The 10,753-nt window shown below is 42.5% G+C and overlaps 1 long non-coding RNA gene across 3 annotated transcripts; it reads right to left on the bottom strand.

The window, feature by feature from the left end:
• On the bottom strand, positions 1–10,184 carry LOC145873233 (uncharacterized). 3 transcript variants are annotated; one of them, XR_014388871.1, is made up of 4 exons: positions 10,132–10,184; positions 8,342–9,014; positions 4,255–4,425; positions 1–4,091 (listed from the first exon to the last, which is right to left on the bottom strand). It is a non-coding gene; the product is annotated as an uncharacterized LOC145873233 (long non-coding RNA). The 3 variants fall into 3 exon arrangements; XR_014388883.1 differs by having other exon boundaries at positions 2–4,091; positions 8,924–9,014; XR_014388877.1 differs by lacking the exon at positions 8,342–9,014 and having other exon boundaries at positions 3–4,091; positions 10,132–10,176.
• Between the last annotated feature and the right edge of the window lie 569 nt (positions 10,185–10,753).

Here is a 10,753-nt window from a genome sequence, read left to right as displayed (position 1 = left end):
ATTTACACAAAATCAGTGGTATAAAGTACTTAATAAAAATACTTTCAAGTACTACTTAAGTAATTTTTGGGGTGTCTGTACTTTACTATTTATATTTTTGACAACTTTTAATTTTACTTCACTACATTACTAAAGAAAACAATGTACTTTTTACTCCATACAGTTTCCCTGACACCCAGAAGTACTCGTTACATTTCGAATGCTTAGCAGGACATGAAAATGGTCCAATTCACACATTTATCAAGAGAACATCCCTGGTTATGCCGTAGTACTGCCTCTGATCTGGCAGACACACTTAACACACATGCTTAGTTTTTAAATGATGTCTTAGCGTTGGAGTTGTACTTTTTTTTACTTATACTCGAGTCATTTTACTTTGAGTCATTTTTTAAAACTTTTACTAAAGTATAACAATTGGGTACTTTTTCCACCACTGCACAAAATACACATATCCTTTGGTAGTGGTGTCATTTCCACCACTGAGGGCAAACTTCCTCATAAAAAAAGTTGTCAAGAGAATGTTAATTCAGTTACCATGGAAACGTATTGACACTGAATCTTATGGCTGCAGTGGACAGTTGTTCCACGTGTCATGTCCAGAAGTTGAGGAAAAATCTAGGTAAATATTGCTGGTGTAGAGAATATTTTTTTTATTATCAGTCATTTCCAAACAGGCTATAATTTCTTTCATTTGTGGTAGAATTTAGATTTTTTAAATGTATTTTGTGTTTAGTGTAAACTATGCCTGCTGTAATACTAGCCAAAGCATGCTAAGCAGTCTCGTTTTTCTCCAAAAACGGTAGAAGTGTCATTTCCATCCCAGTAATTTCCATCACAAACTTACAGTGGCTTGCAAAAGTATTCACCCCCTTGGCATTTTCCCTATTTTGTTGCCTTACAACCTGCAATTAAAGTTTCTTTTTTTGGGGGGGGGGGGGGGGTGTTGTATCATTTGATTTACACAACATGCCTACCACTTTGAAGATGCAAAATATTTTTTCTTGTGAAACAAACAAGAAATAAGACACACACACAAAAAAACTTGAGCATGCATAGCTATTCACCCCCCCAGAGTCAATACTTTGTAGAGCCACCTTTTGCAGCAATTACAGCTGCAAGTCTCTTGGGGTATGTCTCAATAAGTTTGGCACATCTAGCCACTGGGATTTTTGCCCATTCTTCAAGGCAAAACTGCTTCGGCTCCTTCAAGTTGGATGGGTTCCGCTGGTGTACAGCTATCTTTAAGTCATTCCACAGACTCTCAATTGGATTGAGGTCTGGGCTTTGACAAGGCCATTCCAAGACATTTAAATGTTTCACCTTAAAACCACTCGAGCGTTGCTTTAGCAGTATGCTTAGGGTCATTGTTCTGCTGGAAGGTGAACCTCCATCCCAGTCTCAAATCTCTGGAAGACTGAAACAGGTTTCCCTCAAGAACTTCCCTGTATTTAGCGCCATCCATCATTGCTCCAATTCTGACCAGTTTCTCAGTCTCTGCAGATGAAAAACATCCCCACAGCATGATGCTACCACCACCATGCTTCACTGTGGGGATGATATTCTCAGGGTGATGAGAGGTGTTGGGTTTGCGCCAGACATAACGTTTCCTTGATTGCCAAAAAGCTCAATTTTAGTCTCATCTGACCAGAGTACCCTCTTCCATATGTTTGGGGAGTTTCCCACGTGCTATTTGGCGAACACCATACGTGTTTACTTATTTTTTTCTTAAGCAATGTCTTTTTTCTGGCCACTCTTCTGTAAATCCAAGTTCTGTGGAGTGTACAGCTTAAAGTGGTCCTATGGGCAGATACTCCAATCTCCGCTGTGGAGCTTTGCAGCGCCTTCCGTGTTATCTTAGGTCTCTTTGTTGCCTCTGATTAATGCCCTCCTTGCCTGGTCCGTGAGTTTTGGTGGGCGCCCCTCTCTTGGCAGGTTTGTTGTGGTGCCATATTCTTTCCATTTTTTAATAACAGATTTAACAGTGCTCTGTGGGATGTTCAAAGTTTGATATTTTTTTTTATAACTCAACCCTGATCTGTACATCACAACTTTGTCCCTGAGCTGTTTGGAGAGCTCCTTGGTCTTCATGGTGCCGCTTGTGTGGTAGTGCCCCTTGCTTAGTGGTGTTGCAGACTCTGGGGCCTTTCAGAACAGGTGAGATCATGTGACACTTAAATATAGTCCAGCTGTGTGCAATCTAATTATGTGACTTTTGAAGGTAATTGGTTGCACCAGATCTTATTTAGGGGCTTCATAGCAAAGGGGTGAATACATATGCACGCACCACTTTTTAAATCAATTTAAATTACAGGTTGTAATGCAACCATATAGGAGAAACACCTAGGGGGATGAATACTTTTGCAAGGCACTGTAACTGGTGGAAATGACAGAACATTTTGGAAATGACAAAAAAACAGTTATTTTTTACTTTAGGCTTATTTAATCATATTTCAAATTCATTTAATCTAGGAAATGCTCAAAGGTGTGCAAAAGTTGAAAACAATATTTCTTTGTTTTTAGAAGATGCCACATAAAACAGCAGAGGTCACAGACATAGAAACAAAATAAAAAATGATCCTATACAATACCAGGAACATCTGCAAAGAGACAGGGAGAGATGCTGAAAGAAAAAAGGGAAATCTGAGCTTACAAAAGCGAGAACAACGAAGCAAGAGAAGGCAATGGAAATGCAACCAACAGAATAGCTGATGTTAAAGACAACAGTTGCAATGGAGACCTACCTATCAGGCAACACACCACCTTAGTTGCCAGATGACTTGCAGCCAGAGGGCAAAATACATGCCCCTAACTTACCTGCCCCTGATGCACACCCCGATACCCCTTCCTCAATGTCTGCAACAGGAATGAGAAGTTGAATACTTGCTGGAAGGAAAAAGGTTGGAAGAGGTCGCTCAAAAACATGGAGATCTTTGCATGACAAATGTCAAACTTGATAAAGCTTTACTGAAAGCTGAGAAATACAAAAAAAAGGTATGATCAACTGATGAATAAAATGGAGAGACAAGATTCCAAAGACAAAACCGCAAATGAAGGGAACTCGGAATAACTTGAGGATTTTGTTTCAAAATGCCATTATTGCAGAGTTAAAGCAAAAGTATCAAAACTTGCACAGTGCCAAGGACAAACAAGTGGCTTCAAAAATGCTTAGAGGCAACATCCTGAAAAAGTATGGCCTAGTAAAAGCTGCAAACAGAGAATTTGGATTTTCAGTGAAAGCAATGAGGGCAAATGAAAAAAGGCCAACAAGTCTTCAATACTCCAGGAAAAACGCAATGTAACAGAATTAGAACAGCCACAGAAGAGAAAATCACTAGATTCTATGAACGTGAACAGAAGAGCAACATGGAAAGAGGACACACAAGGAACAAGAAAAACCAGCAGAAGCGCTTCTTGAATGGCACAATTCAGAACCTTAATCAGAATTTTAAGAGGGAATATTCAGAGATTAAAATGTCCTATGCATTCTGCAAAATACTTCCTTTTTGGGTTGTCAAGCCAACAGTCCATGATAGGGACACGTCTCTGCAAAACCCACACCAACCTCCAGTTCATGGTGGAAAAACTACAATATCACAAAGTGATCAGCTGCAGCTTGTCTTTGTGCTGTGAGAACCTGAAGAGTGCATGTACAGAGTGCTCCCTTTGCCAACCAAAAGAGCTTAAAACATCTGCCTTTGATGCTGGTGAGAAGACATGGTGGTTTGAGTGGAAAACAAAGCTTGGGAAAAAAAAGGGAAACATGTACATTTGTCAGTAAAAGAAAAGGTGTGGCACACTGCAGACTCTACTGGAGGACTTCTCCAAAGGTTTGAAAAGAGAAGTTGGGGAAAAACGTGTACAACATTTGACACCAATACTCCAGAGAATTTAAGGTGTTGCACAAGGGCAATGGTGGGGATGTTGACGTAAGAGGCTTCAGTCAGGGGCTGGTGGTCAGCACGAGGGTCCGTTACGATTAGGAGGCGGGGCTCCCTGAAGGCAGCCTGGATCTGATTGGTGAAGGTTCCGGGGGTGAAACGACCGTGGAAGGTGGTGGCACCAGCGGCCGAGGCAAACTTCAGCACAGCTCTCTACAAAAATGTATATGAAAGGTTATTAGCGACCAATCTGCAGACAGCATGTGTAACACCCATCACTGCCCTTGGAATCTAAAGGCAAGTGGCACTAGACAGCATGCAGAATTGATGTGGCTCAGGTAACTATCAAACGAAAATCATTGTGCGGTAGTCCTACCGATGTTACATCGAGAGCATCCTGACTGGTTGCGTCACTGCCTGGTACGGCAACTGCTCGGCCTCCGACCACAAGGCACTACAGAGGGTAGTGTGTACGGCCAGGTACATCACTGGGGTCAAGCTTCCTGCCATCCAGGACCTCTATACCAGGTGGTGTCAGAGGAAGGCCCTAAAAATTGTCAAAGACCACACCCACCCCAGTCAGACTGTTCCCTCTGTTCCCTCGCTCCGGTACTGCTTGCATGGCAAGCGGTACCGGAGCGCCAAGTCTAGGACCAAAAGGCTTCTACAGCTTTTTCCCCCAAGCCATAAGACTTCTGAACAGGTACCGTAATTTCCGGACTATTAAGCGCACCTGAATATAAGCCGCACCCACTGAATTTTTTTTAATTATTATTTTGAACATAAATAAGCCGCACATGTCTATAAGCCGCAGGTGCCTACCGGTACATTGAAACAAATGAACTTCACACAGGCTTTAACGAAACACGGCTTGTAACAAAAATAAATAGGCTTTAACGAAACACGGCTTGTAACAAAAACATTTAAATTAGCAGTAAGCTTTAGTTGTCTTTTTGCACTGAGTCAATTCCTCACGCTGCTGTTTCCAACGTCTTATCATCGACTCATTAAGACCAAGCTCCCGTGCAGCAGCTCTATTTCCTTTTCCAACAGCCAGATCAATCGCCTTCAACTTGAAAGCTGCATCATATGCATTTCTCCGTGTCTTTGCCATGATGAGGGTGACAAAATGACTACCGTAATCAGAATGATGGGAAGCTTGAGAGCGCTTGATTTAATCTAAACAGTAAACAAAAAAGTTGTTTGACCTTAACCCGTTCGGCAATTTCATTGGTCTAATGAAAGCTTCATGCCGCCAAAAAACTGAGCACATGTGTTTTTTTTATTTGAAAACGGGAAAAATCCATATATTAGCCGCGTCATTGTTTAAGCCGCGAGGTTCAAAGCTGGGAAAAAAGTTGCGGCTTATAGTCCGGAAATTACGGTAATCAAATGGCTACCCGGACTATTTGCAACCCCCCGCCCAACCCCTCTTTTACACTGCTGCTACTCTGTTTATCATATATGCATAGTAACTTTAACCATACCTACATGTACATTTTATTTATTTATTTTACCTTTATTTAACCAGGTAGGCAAGTTGAGAACAAGTTCTCATTTACAATTGCGACCTGGCCAAGATAAAGCAAAGCAGTTTGACACATACAACAACACAAAGTTACACATGGAGTAAAACAAACAAACAGTCAATAATACAGTAGAAAAATAAGTCTATATACAATGTGAGCAAATGAGGTGAGATAAGGGAGGTAAAGGCAAAAAAGGCCATGTTGGCAAAGTAAATACAATATAGCAAGTAAAACACTGGAATGGTAGATTTGTAGTGGAAGAAAGTGCAAAGTAGAAATAATGGGGTGCAAAGGAGCAAAATAAATAAATAAATACAGTAGGGGAAGGGGTAGTTGTTTGGGCTAAATTATAGATGGGCTATGTACAGGTGCAGTGATCTGTGAGCTGCTCTGACAGCTGGTGCTTAAAGCTAGTGAGGGAGATAAGTGTTTCCAGTTTCAGAGATTTTTGTAGTTCGTTCCAGTCATTGGCAGCAGAGAACTGGAAGGAGAGACGGCCAAAGGAGGAATTGGCTTTGGGGGTGACCAGAGAGATATACCAGCTGGAGCGCGTGCTACAGGTGGGTGCTGCTATGGTGACCAGTGAGCTGAGATAAGGGGGGACTTGACCTAGCAGGGTCTTGTAGATGACCTGGAGACAGTGGGTTTAGCGACGAGTATGAAGCGAGGGCCAGCCAATGAGAGCGTACAGGTCACAGTGGTGGGTAGTATATGGGGCTTTGGTGACAAAACGGATGGCACTGTGATAGACTGCATCCAGTTTATTGAGTAGGGTATTGGAGGCTATTTTGTAAATGACATCGCCGAAGTCGAGGATCGGTAGGATGGTCAGTTTTACGAGAGTATGTTTGGCAGCATGAGTAAAGGATGCTTTGTTGCGAAATAGGAAGCCAATTCTAGATTTAACTTTGGACTGGAGATGTTTGATGTGAATCTGGAAGGAGAGCTTACAGTCTAACCAGACACCTAGGTATTTGTAGTTGTCCGCATATTCTAAGTAAGAACCGTCCAGAGTAGTGATGCTGGATGCGCGGGCAGGTGCGGGCAGCGATAGGTTGAAGAGCATGTAGTTTAACTTGTATTTAAGAGCAGTTGGAGGCCACGGAAGGAGAGTTGTATGGCATTGAAGATCGTCTGGAGGGTTGTTAACACAGTGTCCAAAGAAGGGCCAGAAGTATACAGAATGGTGTCGTCTGCGTAGAGGTGGATCAGAGACTCACCAACAGCAAGAGCGACATCATTGATGTATACAGAGAAAAGAGTTGGCCCAAGAATTGAACCCTGTGGCACCGTCATAGAGTCTACCAGAGGCCTGGACAACAGGCCATCCGATTTGACACATTGAACTCTGTCAGAGAAGTAGTTGGTGAACCAGGCGAGGCAATCATTTGAGAAACCAAGGCTATTGAGTCTGCCGATGTGTTGATTGACAGAGTCGAAAGCCTTGGCCAGGTCAATGAATACGGCAGCACAGTATTGTTTCTTATCGATGGCGGTTACGATATCGTTTAGGACCTTAAGCATGGCTGAGGTGCACCCATGACCAGCTCTGAAACCAGATTGTATAGCGGAGAAGGTGCGGTGGGATTCGAAATGATCGGTAATCTGTTTGTTGACTTGGCTTTCGAAGACCTTAGAAAGGCAGGGTAGGATAGATATAGGTCTGTAGCAGTTTGGGTCAAGAGTGTCCCCTCCTTTGAAGAGGGGGATGACAGCAGCTGCTTTCCAATCTTTTGGAATCTCAGACGACACGAAAGAGAGGTTGAACAGGCTAGTAATAGGGGTTGCAACAATTTCGGCAGATAATTTTAGAAAGAAAGGGTCCAGATTGTCTAGCCCGGCTGATTTGTAGGGGTCCAGATTTTGCAGCTCTTTCAGAACATCAGCTGACTGGATTTGGGAGAAGGAGAAATGGGGAAGGCTTGGGCGAGTAGCTGTGGGGGGTGCAGTGCTGTTGACCGCGGTAGGGGTAGCCAGGTGGAAAGCATGGCCAGCCGTAGAAAAATGCTTATTGAAATTCTCAATTATAGTGGATTTATCGGAGGTGACAGAGTTTCCTATCCTCAGTGCAGTGGGTAGCTGGGAGAAGGTGCTCTTATTCTCCATGGACTTTACAGTGTCCCAGAACTTTTTTGAGTTTGTGTTGCAGGAAGCAAATTTCTGCTTGAAAAAGCTAGCCTTGGCTTTTCTTACTGCCTGTGTATATTGGTTTCTAACTTCCCTGAAAAGTTGCATATCACGGGGGCTTTTCGATGCTAATGGAGAATGCCACAGGATGTTTTTGTGTTGGTTAAGGGCAGTAAGGTCTGGAGAGAACCAAGGGCTATATCTGTTCCTGGTTCTAAATTTCTTGAATGGGGCATACTTATTTAAGATGGTGAGGAAGGCATTTTTTTTTAAATAACCAGGCATCCTCTACTGACGGGATGAAGTCAATATCCTTCCAGGATACCCGGGCCAGGTCGATTAGAAAGGCTTGCTCGCTGAAATGTTACAGGGAGCGTTTGACAGTGATGAGTGGAGGTCGTTTGACCGCTGACCCATTACGGATGCAGGCAATGAGGCAGTGACCGCTGAGATCTTGGTTGAAAACAGCAGAGGTGTATTTAGAGGGCAAGTTGGTTAGGATGATATCTATGAGGGTGCCCGTGTTTACGGCTTTGGGGTGGTACCTGGTAGGTTCATTGATAATTTGTGAGAGATTGAGGGCATCAAGCTTAGATTGTAGGATGGCTGGGGTGTTAAGCATGTTCCAGTTTAGGTCACCTAGCAGCACGAGCTCTGAAGATAGATGGGGGGGCAATCAGTTCACATATGGTGTCCAGAGCACAGCTGGGGGCAGAGGGTGGTCTATAGCAGGCGGCAACGATGAGATACTTGTTTTTAGAGAGATGGATTTTTAAAACTAGAAGTTCAAATAATTTAGGTACAGACCTGGATAGTAGGACAGAACTCTGCAGGCTATCTCTGCAGTAGATTGCAACACCGCCCCCTTTGGCCATTCTATCTTGTCTGAAAATGTTGTAGTTAGGGATGAAGATTTCAGAGGTTTTTTTTGAAAGAAAAACATACTACCTCAATTAGCCCGACTAACCGGTGCCCCCGCACATTGGCTACCCGGACTATCTGCATTGTGTCCCGCCACCCACCAACCCCTCTTACACTACTCTGTTTATCATAAACGCATCAAAAAAAGAAACATCCTTTTTCAGGACCTTGTCTTTCAAAGATAATTCATAAAAATCCAAATAACTTCACAGATCTTCATTGTAAAGGGTTTAAAGACTGTTCAATGAACCATAAACAATGAATGAACATGCACCTGTGGAACAGTCATTAAGACACTAAGTTTACAGACGTTAGGCAATTAAGGTCACAGTTATGAAAACTTAACACACTAGAGGCCTTTCTACTAGAGGCCGTGATATGATCAATACCCATAGCTTGTAGGGAGGCAGGTTTGCCATGGTGTAAGGACGTGTAGTGCCTTGCCATGGGGTAGTCGTCATTGCCTACCCGTATGGCGTACTTGTGTTCCGCTAGGCGGTCTTGAAGGCGTCTCTTTGTCCGTCCAATGTAGAACACCTTGCACTGTGGACATTCCAATCTATAGATGACATGAGTGGTTTTGCAGTTAATGAAATGCTTGAGCAAGCTATGGGTATTGATCATATCCCGGCCTCTATTAGAAAAGGGGACCCTCTTAAACAGTTAAACCAAAGGGAAAGTTTTTGGATTTACAAACTACAGGCCACTAAATACCCGGGTTTAAATGAAGATATGGATTTCTCACCCTTCCTGTAGGGTTGTGATGGGTCCATTTGCTGTCTCTAGTGGACTTTTTGCTCAATTGCCCTCAGCTATGTTTAGACTTTTGTTGTTCATGTTTTGCTGTGTTCTAGTGTACTATGGAATATATTGCCTTCTTATTCTTGACACTTCTCCCAGCCATATTTAAGGTTAGAACTACCTTTCGAAGTATTCTGATACTTCGAGCTTGGAGTTGTATTTTTATGATAACATAGCTACAGCATTTCACTTTAAAGTGTGTATAGTATTGCTTACTAGGTGTGTCCAATCAATCTTGTAACCACTCCCTCTTCAAATTAGGGCTAATTGGAAAAGCTGTTAAAAAGAGAACATTGTATTATTTCTTTGTACTCCCTGACGAAGGCCATGCAGCCGAAACGCATCGGATTTTTAAAAACATTGCTTCTATTGAACATGCCATACTAATAAAGGCATTTTAATCTATTATATGAAGAGTGCCTTGGTCCTCCTTTCTTTTTGATGACCAACTCACCCCTTTTACCAAAGAGCACCTTCTGTCTACCAACATTTACTATTGTGTACCTTAGTAGCGCTTCCCTTCCTCCTCTTTCTACTAGATATATACATTTTAAAAAAGTACTCAACAATTATTCCAGTCCCAGACATTGTAGTTGATAGGGCCATCTACGCATTGTGCTTATGCACCAGGGGCCCATTGCCTAGAATTAAATGACCTGGCTAGTGTACTTGGCAGGACACAGTGCACTAAACAGCATGTCAGGCACGTGTCAACTCGACATGTTAGTGTTAGCTTTCAAGTCATATAAAGCCTTCAAATTCAAACATCTAGATAGACTAATGTGAGACATTCTGCACATGGTCACTGATTACTTCGTCTATTAAAGTGACGTTTGACATTTTAAAAAAAGCGTGAAATTTAACTTAAAACGCACCACAAGACAACGCAAAATATGTACCACACGGCGTCAAAGAGGAAGGCAAAAGGAAATTACGACAAATATACGCTCAAGTTTCAAAGCACATGATTGGTTGTTTCGCTGACTGGAAACATAACTGTCTAATTGGATATTTCATTCACTAGATGGCGCAAATACTCCAGCGCACTAGCAGCACAGAGTAGCAGCGTATGGGTTGGGTGAAACCGGTAACTGGAGGTCGGACGAGGAGCCCATATTAAGACAATGCGATGGAAAGACCATATTAAGACAATGGGGAGACGTTGACTTCTCGGTTAGAGTGGCCTGTGTTGCAACTTTATTTGCTAGAGATACGGAGTTCCAGGTGAAGGTATCACAATATGTACATAGTGATTTTGCAATATGTTTTAACATTTAAAAAAATTCATAAGAGAAGATAAATTGCAAAAATGCCAACTTGCCTCAAATACAAAGATAGAATGGGTGCTAGACAAGATGGCTAGGACCTCTTGGGTTGGGTGCTGGAAAAGATCATTGCAATGTTTTGACCAATGTCAAGGTCATGGGGTAATTACAGGTGGAGGGTATGACATGTTATTGCGGGAAGTGGGGTTATGTGACTGAGTGAATAAAAAAT

Source organism: Salmo salar, chromosome 03 (genome assembly GCF_965601325.2).
Source record: "Salmo salar chromosome 03, fSalSal1, whole genome shotgun sequence".
Taxonomy (NCBI): Eukaryota; Metazoa; Chordata; class Actinopteri; order Salmoniformes; family Salmonidae; genus Salmo; species Salmo salar.
Note: the sequence above shows the minus strand (reverse complement) of the source record. Positions and strands in the feature narration are given on the sequence as shown.